This window comes from Leguminivora glycinivorella, chromosome 12, assembly GCF_023078275.1.
Source record: "Leguminivora glycinivorella isolate SPB_JAAS2020 chromosome 12, LegGlyc_1.1, whole genome shotgun sequence".
NCBI lineage: Eukaryota > Metazoa > Arthropoda > Insecta > Lepidoptera > Tortricidae > Leguminivora > Leguminivora glycinivorella.
Window position 1 is genome coordinate 1395660 of NC_062982.1, and position 15148 is coordinate 1410807.

General features: G+C 37.8%; 1 protein-coding gene across 3 annotated transcripts in view; it reads left to right on the forward strand.

Annotated features, from left to right (window-relative positions):
- Positions 1 to 15148, forward strand: part of LOC125232224 — a 212933-nt gene that overhangs the window by 95965 nt on the left and 101820 nt on the right. The window lies entirely within an intron of this gene.

Here is a 15148-nt window from a genome sequence, read left to right on the forward strand (position 1 = left end):
ATGCAAATTTGATATTGTTAATTGGAAGTTTGCATTGTTTTTTATACTGCGTCGGTGGCAAACAAGCATCGGCCCGCCTGATGGAAAGCAGTCACCTCAAGGAGAAGGTAACTCAAGGAGTGTCACATGCGCGTTGCCAACCCATTAGAAACTTGTACACTCCTTTTTACTGTGTACTTGTACACAGCAAAAAGGAGTGTACAAGTTCTAAGGAAGGTTCGGGTTGCCGACGACTCAAAGGACAATAGACCGAACAAATTAGTTCCGTAGGTCCTTCCATATAGCCGGCACACCGCACCTTCGTTGAGCTCTGGCAGCCTTACTCACCGGCAGGAACACAACACACAACACTAGGAGTAGTGCATTTAGAAAAATAACAAAAAAATTATATTTAGATATTTTTGTTACAAAAATCTACGAATAAAATAAATGTGTCTCAGATCGGCTTGGAATTGTAAAATAAGGCTTTCTCTATTTTAAAATAACCATAAAAATAATATTCCCTCTATCAAGATTCAAGCCCACATATCTACAGAAGCATTCTTAGAACATTTATCGCATCTCTATATATGTGACTTTTTCAAGGAAAAGGTACCAATTCATCGCTTATCATAAGGACAGGTAAGATTTTGACTCTTGGAGACCATATACATCTCTAAGGCCAACTTGCACCAACCACTTAACTCAGGGTTAGCGGGCTGTCATCTGTCAAATACCATATAAAATGGTCAGTTAACCCTCGGGTTAAACCTCCATTTTCGTTGGTACAGGTAGCCCTAAGAAAGATTACATTAAGAATATTTAAATTGTCTTTAGTTGTGAACTGGTGACACTTGTGACATTTAAAGTCTTTTACACTTCTAAAGTTATTTTAGTTTATTATATTTTGTAAGTATCAGTATGTATTTCTTTAAATCATTTGTAGTTTTTAGGTGTAATTCGACATTTAGAGACTATATTTCTCTAGATAGTGTTTTAGCTTTACTCTTTAGTTAGAATTCTTTATTCGTATAATTTATTGTTATCTTAAATTAATGTTGTCATATAAAAGTGCCCCTGTGGCCTCTACGTATTATTATGTACTAGCTTTTGCCCGCGGCTTCGCTCGCGTTAGAAAGAGACAAAAAGTAGCCTATGTCACTGTCCATCCCTTCAACTATCTCCATTTATAAAATCACGTCAATTCGTCGCTCCGTTTGGCCGTGGAAGACGGACAAACAAACAGACACACACACTTTCCAATTTCTAATATTAGTATGGATATTTGTTGAATAAATGTTTTGAATTTTAAACGAAATTCGTCCGCATTTTTTTGGGTTAAATTGTGGCGTAGGCGAGAGGCTGGCAACCTGTCACTGCAAGGTCACAATTTTCGTTTTGTTTCAACCCTTTGATTGCCAAAAGTGGCACTGAGACTACAGTAGTTACATGTGCTCTGCCTACCCCTTTATGGGATACAGGCGTGAATCCCGTGGGTATGTATGTATTTTTACGCGAATAACCTCTTATAGCGTATTTAATGCTTAAGCTAAAATCTGGTACCTTTTGCTCGAGAACATCACACAAACTTCATTCATACAATATTATACTCGAAGTAAGTTGACCTACAGACACTATTAAACTATAAGTAACTAAGGTTCAGATATTTTGGTTAGATGAGTGAGTGAGATGATTGCTTCTCAGAAAAAGATAAAAGATACGAGCACGCGCGTGAGTGACGTTTCAATTAAAATTAATTTATTTGTAAAAAAGTACGCTCCTCGATATAGATCGTCGGCGCAGTTTTATGCGTTAAGGGCCCGGGACACTGCCATTAAAACTTATGTTGCCTGCTATCGCAGTACACAAATACGTATAAAATAACCTAGCCACAAAATTAAAATTTTGAAAAAACCCCCGACCGCGACATAGTGGACCGATTTTCATAAAACATGGCTAAGAACACTCCCGACTAACTCAGCTTTCAAACAAAAAAAACTAGATCGAAATCGGTTCATCCGTTCGGGAGCTACGATGCCACAGACAGACATACACACAGACAGACAGACAAACAGACAGACAGACACACAGACAGACACGTCAAACACCCCGTCGTTTTTGCGTCGGGGGTTAAAAATATGGTTTTAGAGATTCGACTCTTAATTAGACGTTAATTAAAATAAACTGTTACATATAACAATATAAATTACTGACACAAAACATCACAAACTTTGGCACACACATTTGCCTTGAAATGGCTCAAAAATTCCATTCATTAATAAATTCATTGATCGAATAGTAGGCTTTATCTATCAGGTACATTTTCAAAGCTTGTTTAAATTCCCGACTTAGCATGGTATTAGCCTGGGAGGAAAAACGCTGACCGTCTCTTCTTCTTAACCCCTCGAATGCCTCGTCCCGTATCTGTCACAGATAATTTCACTTTATTTTAAAATTTTAACGGTATTAATTCCCTAGTAATTTTTGGACATCGGCATTCCAGAGGTTAATAAGCATCTTTTCGTGTTGCAGGTAAATATTTGAATTTAAAAAAGTGCAACATATAGCTGAAATGTCCGTGTGTGTCGTCCTTAACAACTTACTAAGGTATCTTTTGTTAATCTAGTGTTGTTACATGTTTTCTTTTACTCCTAATCCATACTAATATTATAAATGGGAAAGTGTGTGTGTCTGTTTGTTTGTCCGTCTTTCACGGCAAAACGGAGCGACGAATTGACGTGATTTTTTAAGTGGAGATAGTTGAAGGGAAGGAGAGTGACATAGGCTACTTTTTGTCTCTTTCTAAAGCGAGCGAAGCCGCGTGCAAAAGCTATACAAAGAGAAGCGACGCTTCTCTATCGATATTAAAACGTTTTAAATCCCTTCAACAAATATTTTTTATTCAACTCTATTGTAATATCATAGAGTTTAAATAGGAATGAAAATATATTACTTCTTGTTCAGTAGTGAAATGTTCTTTATATTATAGTTTTGTTGGTTTTGTCAGTTAATATTGATCGTAATTATATTTTAATTCTTCAAAGCCTTTGTGTGAGGTTTTTTATTAAATGTTCAATTGATTGGGCCTTTTGAGTTTTGATCAGTGAATAGGTTTTGTGTGTTAGTAATGACTTTTAATATTTTAATAACCCTTTGTTATGCCTTTTCTTTGTGATTTTACTTAATAAAACGCACACAAGCACATTTTTTCATCATCAAACATCGGTATTGAGAGCTAATATTATAAATGGGAAAGTGTGTGTGTCTGTTTGTTTGTCCGTTGTTCACGGCAAAACGGAGCGACGAATGGACGTGATTTTTTAAGTGGAGATAGTTGAAGTGATGGAGTGTGACATAGGCTATTTTTTGTCTCTTTCTAACGCGAGCGAAGCCGCGGGCAAAAACTAGTGATTTAAAAAAATTATTAGGTTTATTTAGAAGAGAAGGATTCGTCATAGTAATCAATTTGTATACGTAAGGATGAAAAAATGATGGTCCCACACTGGCTGTTAGGATAACGCTATTATAACTGCCAGTGTGGGCGCACCATTAGAGATATACAATTCGATATAGCGAGAGACAAGACTTTTCACGAAGAATACCTAGTAGTTATTGAACGGGAATTCGATATAAACTTCTTGCATTTGAATACTCCTTCTTTGTCGTCTATTTGTTTTTAGAAAACATTCGGCTTAACATAGTTACAAGTTCCCATAGTTACAAGTACAGTCAACCAATTGGAACCCTAGGCCACTGTAGAACTATGTCATAGTGAAGTTATAAATCAAATTGTAAGAAATCTCTTACTGCTTGTCATTTTGACATGGTCGTAGAGTGGCCTAGGGATCCAATTGGTTGACTGGTACATAGTTATAGTTACAAGTATTCTTAGGCTTAAGCACTAACACATACCTATCTTAGTATTAAGTTTTTTCTTCTTCTTCTTCTTCTTCAACCTAGCGTTTTCCCGGCCTCGCGCCAGGGTCCGCTTTCCTGCTCAGCCTTCTCCACTTTGCCCGGTCTTCGACATCCTGAGGTGAGAGATTGTTCTCTTCCATGTCCGCTGTCACAACGTAGGCCTACCGCGGCCGCGTGACCTAGGGCCTTGGACGGTGAGGTTGAGGCATTTGTTTCCGACGTAGTCTACCGGCGGCGTATGTGGCCATACCATCGGAGGCGACTTTCCTGCAGCTTATCCGCAACGTCACGGATTCCGAGGCTGCCACGGATGTGTACGTTAATTTTTTACTAACAAATATTATGAGTGTAACTTAAAAGTAGGAGCGAATCGTCTGGCATGGTATGGGCATGTGATGCGAAGGGATGAAAGTCATGTGACGAGAAAGGCATTGCGAATGAGTGTGGAAGGAAGTAACGGGAGAGGAAAACCGAGGAAAAGGTGATGGATTGTGTGAGAGACGATATGAAGCGAAAGCAATCGAACCTCAAATGAATGGGATAAGGGCAGGCGAATGATGATGATGATCATGAGTGTAACTTTCTCGAAATAAATGATTTATTATCTCAGTATTTATTTTCTTTCTTAGTTTAGATGTTTTACAATATGTATATAAAAATAAAATATAATAACATTTACAAAACAATATAGAAACATATAAACATATTATTAAAAAACCTAACCTAGGGTGCCGCCAGCAGCGGGGCAGGGCCCAAGCTGCCGGTGGTTAGGGCTGCAGAGAGAGGAACCGTCGGACTATCCGCGCCGTGTCCAAGATTAACGCCTTCTGCATCTGACCCTTGATCCAGCCACCTAGCGAGAGTCTCTTAAGATGTTGGTCGAGACTCTTCGCTATGAGACCGTTCGCTGAAACGACTATCGGAACAATGATCGTTGATTGGAATGATTTATTATTATTAACAATTAAATTTGTTAAACCGGCAGCTCTTCAGAACTAGTTTAAACCTAACCGAGTTTCCTGACCTTTCTTGGACCTTCGTCTATTAACACATTACCCGCCTATTACCAAAGGCGGTTATTACATGCAAGTATGCTAATAAGCGCCTTTTCCCACGCGTGGCCTTGCTCTAATGGAGAGGTTTTACAGGCGGAGCGTAAGCGGGGACGCGAGTGGACAGGTGGTGTTCCGGATTTAAAATACATAGAAAGAAAGATGTGAGTGTTGAGATGACGAAAGATACAGGAGAATGGAAGAGGAAGACGTGTTGTACCGACCCCACATAACGTGGGATAAGGGTAGGAGGAGGTAAGAAAGCGATCGACGGTCAAAGCGTCTTGACATTCATAAACAGAAATATAATACACGAAAGAAATAACCTAACCACAATATTAAAATTTTGAAAAAAAAACCCCGACCGCGACATAGGTACTTAGTAGACCGATTTTCATGAAACATGGCAAAGAACACTCCCAACTAACTCAGCTCAGACAAAAAAACGAAATCTAAATCGGTTCATCCGTTCGGGAGCTACGATGCCACAGACAGACACACACATAGACAGACAGACAGTTCAGTTCAGTTCAGTTCAGTTTCTTTATTGGTAAAAGTAAAACATTTTACAGGTCAAGGCAGGTTATCACAGAAATTAGGTCCAACAAGGCCCACTGCTGGCGAGGTGGATGGTGGTGACTGGTGGCTGGTGGGTGTCGTTTTTTCTTTCGTGTACTATATCTAAACATTAATAAAATAATTTTCCCCTCACTAGCTCGGAAACACGTGTTTTGTCCTTTAATACCAGCGGGGAAAAACGCATTTTATCCACTAGTGGGTAAAGTAATTTGACCTTGAGTAAAGTCACATTAACTGCTTTAAAATTGATAAAAGTAGGTGAATCTAGTAATAAAGATGATTTACCACCTGTGGAACTACTGGAAGCAGTGATAAACGCATTTTGCGTTGTAGTTTCCTCGCTATTGTGAGGGGAAAAGTTTTGTGTTACACTCGGGTGCAAATGTATTTTTCCCCTCACTAGCTCGGAAACACGTGTTTTGTCCTTTAATACCTGCGGGTAAAAACGCATTTTATCCACTAGTGGGTAAAGTAATTTGACCTTGAATAAAGTAAAATTAACCGCTTTAAAATTTATAAAAGTAGATGAATCTAGTAATAAAGATGATTTACCACCTGTGGAACTACTGGAAGCAGTAATAAACGCATTTTTTGCGTTGTAGTTTCCTCGCTATAGTGAGTGGAAAAGTTTTGTGTTACACTCGGGTGCAAATGTATTTTACTTCTCGTGTGTTAAAAAACTCGCCAAGTTCAGGATTCTATTCTCGAACCACTCGCTTCGCTCGTGGTTCAACTATAGAATCCTTTCACTTGCTCGTTTTTCAATTCCACACTCGGCGTTAAAATACAACTTTGCCCCCTTGTATAACAAATAACTATTACTTCTCGTATGTTAAAAAACTCGCAAGTTCAGGATTCTATTCTCGAACCACTCGCTTCGCTCGTGGTTCAACTATAGACTCCTTTCACTTGCTCGTTTTTCAATTCCACACTCGGCGTTAAAATACAACTTTGCCCCCTTGTATAACAAATAACTATTGATTTGTTCCCTATTCGTCTTGACATTTTTGGACGCAGCCAGTGACGCAACACCTTGAAAAAGAAAACTTTAAACCTAGAAATTGAACTTATCTGTCTGTCTGTTGCGCCGTCTTGTCATCTAAATTCTGATATAAAGTTGAGTCATCTGATATCTAGAATCAGGATAAATTGAATAATTGTGAATTTATCTTAAGTTTAAATCATATAAATGTTCACATACAAAGTTGGTCTTTTTTTAGAGCTTGCAAGTACCCATATCTACAACTATATACTTATCCCTAAAGAGTGATCTGATAACCAGTTCATATTTCAATATTTATTTAAAATCTTCATTTCACACCTTAAGCAGCTGTTAATCGCTTTCCGCTCCGCTTATCACTATCATTCTACCTTTACCCAATATTGATGTCTTCCTAGCACCTAACCTCTTAATGAAGCGATAGGTAAAATACAATAAATCGAGATAATGAGCTAACTGTTTCTGCGTGCGCTCGTGAATTCGCGGCGTGGCGGAAACGCACGAGCGAGCGGAAAGGATGGCTTTGCGTTTGAGAATGGGAGATATATTATGTTACTAGCTGTTTCCCGCGGCTTCGCTCGCGTTAGAAAGAGACAAAAAGTAGCCTACGTCACTCTCCATCCCTTTAACTATCTCCACTTAAAAAACCACGTCATTTCGTCGCTCTGTTTTGCCGTGAAAGACGGAGAAACAAACAGACACACACACTTTCCCATTTATAATATTAGTTTGGATTAAAGCTTTAATAACTTGAGTGTGATGAAAATAGCTTTAAACGAGCAATTTTTGTTTAGGTAGGGATATATTCCCGGTGTGGTGACGGGTCAAGAATTTTACCACCCCTTTCCGCCCGTGGGTGTCGACGGTATCGTAGAAGTCGACTGTGGGATATGGGTTAAATTGTGGCGTAGGCGAGAGGACACCTGTCACAGTATAATATTTTTTGTTTCTATTTTTTGTTTTCTTTGAACCCCTTTAGGGCCACTTGCACCAATCGCTTAACTCAAGGTTAGTGGGCTGTCAACTGTCAAATTCCATATAAAATGGTGGGTTAACCTCAGGTTAACCCTCCTCTAGTATTAGTTATTTAGAGAACTTGATATTAATGAAGAAAACAAGTTTACAATTCGAAAATTCCTCACATTCCAATGTCAAACTTGTACCAATTTGACTCGAGCCGACCTTTGACTTTGATTGACAAGATAAGAGCCAAATCAACAATTACTTTGATTGCGCGCGTCGAAGATAAGAGCCAAATCAACAATTATGTCGTCTTGTGTTGCGCGCGTCGACGCACTTTTGAAGTGTGTCAAACGGCTCCAAGTTGATGCTCGCTGTCAAATTAATGATGCGTACTGTTGTATGTATGTATCTCATAAATCTCTTTCCCAGATATCTTCCTTTTACGGTAGAGTTCGAGCGATATCTACTTATTCCATACGATATTTATTTTGTTGTTGTACGATCGAACTTCGAACTAAAATATTTGTTACAGTACCCGGCTATAATCATTGCACTTTGGTTTTTCACCGTCGCAGAGCGTTGTCACTTTCTTATTTGCACTATAACCTAACCAACCAAATTTTAATTTTGAAAAAACTCCCGATATAGTAGAGCGGCGAGAGGGTCTCGGGAAAAGTTGATGTGACTGGAGAGTATACTGCTGACAAGTGGTATCGTTGTGATCGGTACACTTTACTGAGTACGAAATAATGACTTGTCACTTTCTCAGACTGTGGGGGGGTTAACTATGACGTCACAAAGATCGCGGTCCCGGGTTTAATTTTTTTGCCAATTTGTCTAGAACCACTTATCCAATTTTGAAAAATGAGGTGTCGATTGAAAGCGTATAACATGCTGATTAAGATTTATTATATGTGAAAAGTATAGTTTTGTTAGTTATTTTTTAATTAACAATAATGCAAAAAATACGTTTTTTTTTACTCTCTTTTTTGATTTTTGTGACTCAAAAAGGCAATGAAAACGGCCACTTAGCTAAAAAATATGTTATATAAATCATTTAACTACATTATTAAGCTATCTGTTGCTTTTTGAATTTCTACGATCGGATAATAAATGAGCAAACTACAACCACATACCTGTAGGCGGAGAGTACCGCTTGACACGCGTTCCCATACATTCGGCGTCTACCAAATTACACCTCGCGCAAAATTCGTTTCAAGCAGATATACCTCTAATCTTATTCATCGTAACCTATCAATATTGATATCATTTGAAAGCACAATTAAAGTACTTTAAAAAACAATGTCAATCATTTTTTTAAAATCAATAATCGCCAGTCTGTGGTGGTTACAAAGGAAAAAAGTGGGTATGCAATTTGACTGGTTTCCTAGGTTTGATACCTAGACGAGTTTAAAAGGGGAGGTAAAGGTGACATATGGGTTTTTCTCTGGCCTAAAAGCTACACAGAGGGTCAGGGGAGAAAAAACTAGGGTTAAGTTTAGTTTTAAGTTATTTTTCCTTTATTTGTTGATTTTATTGTGTTAAATTTTTTTGTAATTTTATCAAGGATACACGTTGGTTTCTTTTGCTAAAAGTTGCCTTTTTTATGAGAAATGTTATGAATTTTATGGCTTTTTCCGATAGAGACTAAAATTTACTTTCAAATAAGGCCACATAGTCATACTTTTACTTATATAATATTAAGGGTATGACTATGTATCAGTAGGCCACATAGTCATACTTTTACTTATATAATATTAAGGGTATGACTATGTATCAGTATGACTATGTGGCCTTATTTGAAAGTTAATTTTAGTCTCTATCGGAAAATGCCATGAAATTCATAACATTTCTCATAAAAAAGGGAATTTTCAGCAAAAGAAACCAATGTGTATCCTTGATAAAATTACAAAAAATTAAACACAATAAAATCAACAAATAAAAGAAAAAATAACTTAAAACTAAACTTAAACCCTAGTTTTTTTCTCCCTGACCCTCTGTATAGCTTTTAGGCCAGAGAACAACCCATATGTCACCTTTACCTCCCCTTTTAAACTCGTCTAGGTATCAAACCTAGGAAACCAGTCAAATTGCATACCCACTTTTTTCCTTTGTAACCACCACAGACTGGCGATTATTGATTTTATGAAAATGATTGACATTGTTTCTTAAAGTACTTTAATTGTACTTTCAAATGATACCAATATTGATAGGTTACGATGAATAAGATTAGAGGTATATCTGCTTGAAACGAATTTTGCGCGAGGTGTAATTTGGTAGACGCCGAATGTATGGGAACGCGTGTCAAGCGGTACTCCCCGCCTACAGGTATGTGCTTGTAGTTTGCTTATTTATTATCCGATCGTAGAAATTTAAAAAGCAACAGATAGCTTAATAATGTAGTTAAATGATTTATATAACATATTTTTTAGCTAAGTGGCCGTTTTCATTGCCTTTTTGAGTCACAAAAATCAAAAAAGAGAGTAAAAAAAGTATTTTTTGCATTATTATTAATTAAAAAATAACTAACAAAACTATACTCTTCACATATAATAAATCTTAATCAGCATGTTATACGCTTTCAATCGACACCTCATTTTTCAAAATTGGATAAGGGGTTCTAGACAAATTGGCAAAAAATTGAAACCCGGGACCGCGATCTTTGTGACGTCATAGTTAACCCCCCCACAGTCTGAGAAAGTGACAAGTCATTATTTCGTACTCAGTAAAGTCTACCGATCACAACGATACCACTTGTCAGCAGTATACTCTCCAGTCACATCAACTTCAAAACTAGACGACTTTTTTCAATTCCGCCGCCTTACTAATATAGTGGACCGATTTCCAGCAAACAACATGGCTAAGAACACTCCCGACTAATTCAGCTTCCAAACAAGCGAAATCTAAACTTTCTAATCATAGATTACATACCTATTTAAGACGATACGGTAGGGGTCAATTCTCCATACAAACGCTCTCGACTATTTCCTCCCTGGTTTTTGAAGATAGAGCAATGATTTTTTCAACACAGATTGTTATTATTTTTATCTGTATCGGACCGTTTTGATTTTTTTGATATTTTGCTTTTTAAAGACTCTAGAGCCAATCAAAAAACAAAAACAGCCTTTTTCATTGTAGCGCAAAAATAGGTGTGATACTCAAGATTGGTAACAATTAACCAAAAAAGCTAATACATAGATTATTTCATTGTTATTCAAATTCTCAAATTTCGTTCCGATTGATTAAGTTTTGAAGGAGGAAAGAGTCGAGAGCGGAACCTAGATTTTAAAGATTTTTTTGAAATATCTTTTGACTAAGTTGTTCTTAATGGACAATTTTTTTTCGATAAATCTAGTTAATAACACTTGTATATTTAACTAAAATTCCCAAGTTGAAAGAGGGGCTCCTTTCCATTTTAGCATTTTCGCTACCGTATCCTCTTAAGCCAGTAACAGTTCGACAAACGTGTTATCTGAGGTTTTTTATTTACTGGCCAAGGTGTGTTATATCATGTATTATTCTGTTTAACGGAAATGGCGACAGGTCTCAGGGACAACATGCGATCGACGGATGCCCCTTAAACTTAAGGGGAAAATCTACAAGACGATTGTGAGGCCTGTTGTATTGTATGGATCTGAATGCTGGGCAACAAAGGTGGAGGATGAAAGGAGAGTGCACGTAGCGGAAATGAGAATGTTGAGATGGATGTGTGGAGTGGCCAGAATGGATCGGATAAGGAATGAGTATATTAGGGGAAGTTTGAAAGTTGCGCCTATAACGGAAAAGATGAGGAGTGGCAGGTTGGCGTGGTTCGGTCATGTAATGAGGAGGGATGAATGTCATATAGGCAAAAGAATGTTGGAGATGAAGGTTGATGGATGGAGAGGGAGGGGTAAACCCAAACAACGCTGGATGGATTGTGTGAAAGAGGATATGAGGAAGAAAGATGTGAGTGTTGAGATGACGAAAGATAGAGGAGAATGGAAGAGGAAGACGTGTTGTACCGACCCCACATAACGTGGGATAAGGGTAGGAGGAAGAAGAAGATTCTGTTTAACGGAGCCGGGAAACGGTTACTTGGTTTACCGCAGTGGCCGGGAATTTAACCCTTTCCGACAGGAGGACAGAACAAGAATTTACAGATGTAATGCAAAAAGATTTGCCTTTGTATTGTTACGGAAACGTACTAACGTGTCATGCTATTTCAGTCAGTCTCAGTACAAGATGTACTGAGACTGACTGAACTAGCATGACAAATACGAACGTTTCCGGAAAAATACGAAGGAAACCCTTTTCGCACTACATCTGTACTGCGGTTGAAAATCGAATACTAGCTTAAAATAGTACATTACATCAGAGGCCGGGAAAATGAGGATTTCCGGCCAAGTGGGTATACGGCCGAGTGAGCGTGCGAGCGAGGCCGGATAGGGATACGAGGCCGGGAATCCGTTTTCACGCCGAGGCATGTATAGTGCTTTTCTCAAACATACAATGAAATAAAAAAAATGCTCTAAAGGACAATATTTTATAAAAAAAAAGTTACTTTGCAGGCCTAGGCCTAAAAAATAATATGAAATCCCTTTACAGTCCTCTCGAGTTGTTGCGCCCAAAAAGCGATACTTCCCAGCCCATTTTAAGGAACGTAAAGACAATATTTCATTGCATGTTTGAGAAAAGTTTATTTACGGTTAGCCGTCAACTTTTTTAACAAATGAGGGTGGTCTTTTTCATAAAAATCTACTTTATTATAGACATTCCCCGTCAATGGAACAGTTACATCGCAGTTATTTGTTAGAATGTAAATTGCGTTAATTAATATTGTCAAGTTGAAAATATTTGTCGAAACACCGCCGGCGTTTACGGGATTCGATAGTGATAAGTCACAAGAGATAGCGTTTTACGTTTATGCTGTATTTATCTTATATGTGACCTACCTACGAATCAATACTTATGGCATAGGTACGTATTTTATTAAATAGGTACAGTCGAGTTCATAAATATGTGTACATTTCTTCACCTTATCTGGTTGCAATTGGGTGAAAACATATACACATATTTATGACTGACTGTACTCGGTATTACTGATTTAAATAACAATATTTTTTAACCCCCGACGCAAAAACGGCGTCTGTCTGTCTGTCTGTCCGTCCGTCCGTCTGTCTGTCTGTCTGTTCGTCTGTCTGTCTATCTGTCTGTCTGTCTGTCTGTCTGTCTGTCTGTCTGTCTGTTTGTCTGTCTGTTTGTCTGTATATCTGTCTGTTTGTCTGTATATCTGTCTGTGTGTGTGTGTGTCTGTCTGTGGCATCGTAGCTCCGGAACGGATGAACCAATTTAGATTTAGTTTTTTTTTGTCTGAAAGCTGAGTTAGTCGGGAGTGTTCTTTGGCATGTTTCATGAAAATCGGTCTACTACTGTCGCAGTCGGGGGTTAATTCAAAATTTTAATTTTGTGGTTAGGTTATTAAGAAAAAAAAACGACTTTTTCGACAAAATGTCAAGGGAAGAAAATGATAAGTTCTCGTTTTTCATAATAAACCAACTACAGTCTGACCAAACAGAGTAGAAATTAAAAAAAAAAAGTGGCAACATCGTAGTGTTGTCCCGTTCATATTTATTTGAAAGGGATATGAGCCAATGATGTTTTCTATGTATATAAGTATGTATTTATCTATCTAAGTATGTATATCGTCGCCTAGCATCCATAGTACAAGCTTTGCTTAATTTGGGGCTAGGTTGATCTGTGTAAGGTGTCCCCAATACTTGTTTATTTATTTATTTATCTTGTATTTGAAATATTGACATGTATAATTGTATATACATATTATCCATATGCCGCGGCACACTCAATAAGTGTAGACACTATCTGTGTCTATCAGTTATTGTTTCAAACAAGTCGCTTATCGCTCCCGCTGCCGCTCGTGTCTTGTACAATTCCACCATTTGTTCCCACGTCGGCACCGCGTTTTCACGGTCCGCAGTTAATGAACGTAATGAATTAGTGGTTCCATGACGATTATTGTACTCTTACCTTCGGATATTCTTCATTAAAATACAAGTTTTAATTATGTTGTAAGAGCTACTATGTTATGCACGTTACGTACTTTTAGATTAGATCTTAATTATAAATGTCATCATCATCATCAACAGATTTATCTCCTTCTCGGCTTTTACCGGCTTCTCTTCTTAGTTCTTGTATACATTAAAATAAAAGTTATTATCAAATCCTAAAGAGCACTCAAAAAAAATCAAAATAAAATGTCTTTTCTAATGTCACTGAATATAAATTCATTTAATGACAGTTATTTAATACATGGGATGGGGCAACTTATTAAATATACATGTATACATTAGGGAAACTTAAAATAAACACTTATTATCACAACATCCAAATTTGAACGCCAAACACACTTCCTCTTATGACACACTTAGTCACTTACCCTTATTGGCCTAACCAAGCTTATATTTATCTTAAATAGTATTTTAACATAAATCCCCAGTTGAAATGATTAGAAAAGCTCACCACACACCGTAAAGTGTAGATATTCAGTGCAACGATATTGCTTCAACCGCACGCTTGATATACGCCCGTTTCGTGGCCACATATTTATTGTACATGCCACATGATTGCCAGCTTATATGAGTATCGGTTGTGTGCTATGTTTATGGTTAACAGTTATACTGCTACATGTTTTAATAAATTACTGTACCGTGAACTTCTGCATCCTCCACCCCCTTTCATCCCGTAGGTGTAGAAGTCGACTGTGGGATGGGTTCCAGTGTAACGTGGGCTATGGATTGGCAACCTGTAACTGCAATATAATTTTTTTTTCAACTCTTTAAATGCTTATAGTAGCACTGATACTGCAGTTTTATGTGTCATGCTTACTTTTTGCAAAACTCAACTTTTCACTAACGACCTGACCGTGCTGGTTTTGGTGGACTTTTTCAATATCACATCGTTGCATGGTTTAATAAGTGACTCCACTCAGCAATTAATAAGAGGTGTGTACAGATGTCGCCCCTATCAACCGTTTTTTGTATTAAAATGTATTATCGTTTTTTCTCGTTTTTTTTTTCAACCTGTTGTCAGTTTCGCCATGTCTGTTATCCACTATGGGACCGGCAAGAAACTCGGCGGGCAACTTCTTTTCAAAACATTACATCTTATAACTAACATGCATTAAATAACAAGATACAATTTAACATGCAAAAGTATTCATCAAAAAATATGAACAGACTAGGTACTCATATGTTTAAAAAATATGAAAAAAAATCACCATTTAGGGTAGAATGCCTTCAGGTCATCCCGCCATCTCCTTTTTGATCTGCCCGAAGTGTAATGTCCAACATTATTAAAAGAAACTGTATGCGGTTTATTTAGAGCTTTTTTGGTAAATCGTAGAACGAACACACACCTACCAGTTTCCCTTCTAAATATCTGAAGTCGATAACACAACATTGTTTGTGTAACACAGCAATGTATACCTAGAGATGAGGTCCAGCTAGGAGCCAGCGGTCATCGCCCCGAGTAAAGGGCTTCCGATACACCTGCAGAACAACGAAACTCAAACGGAGCGAATCGCGGGTAGCGAGCCGCGTTCGCCGGTCACCGTTTCGTCACTTGGTATTGTCCCTACAGCTGCTGCAACTGCAGCCTG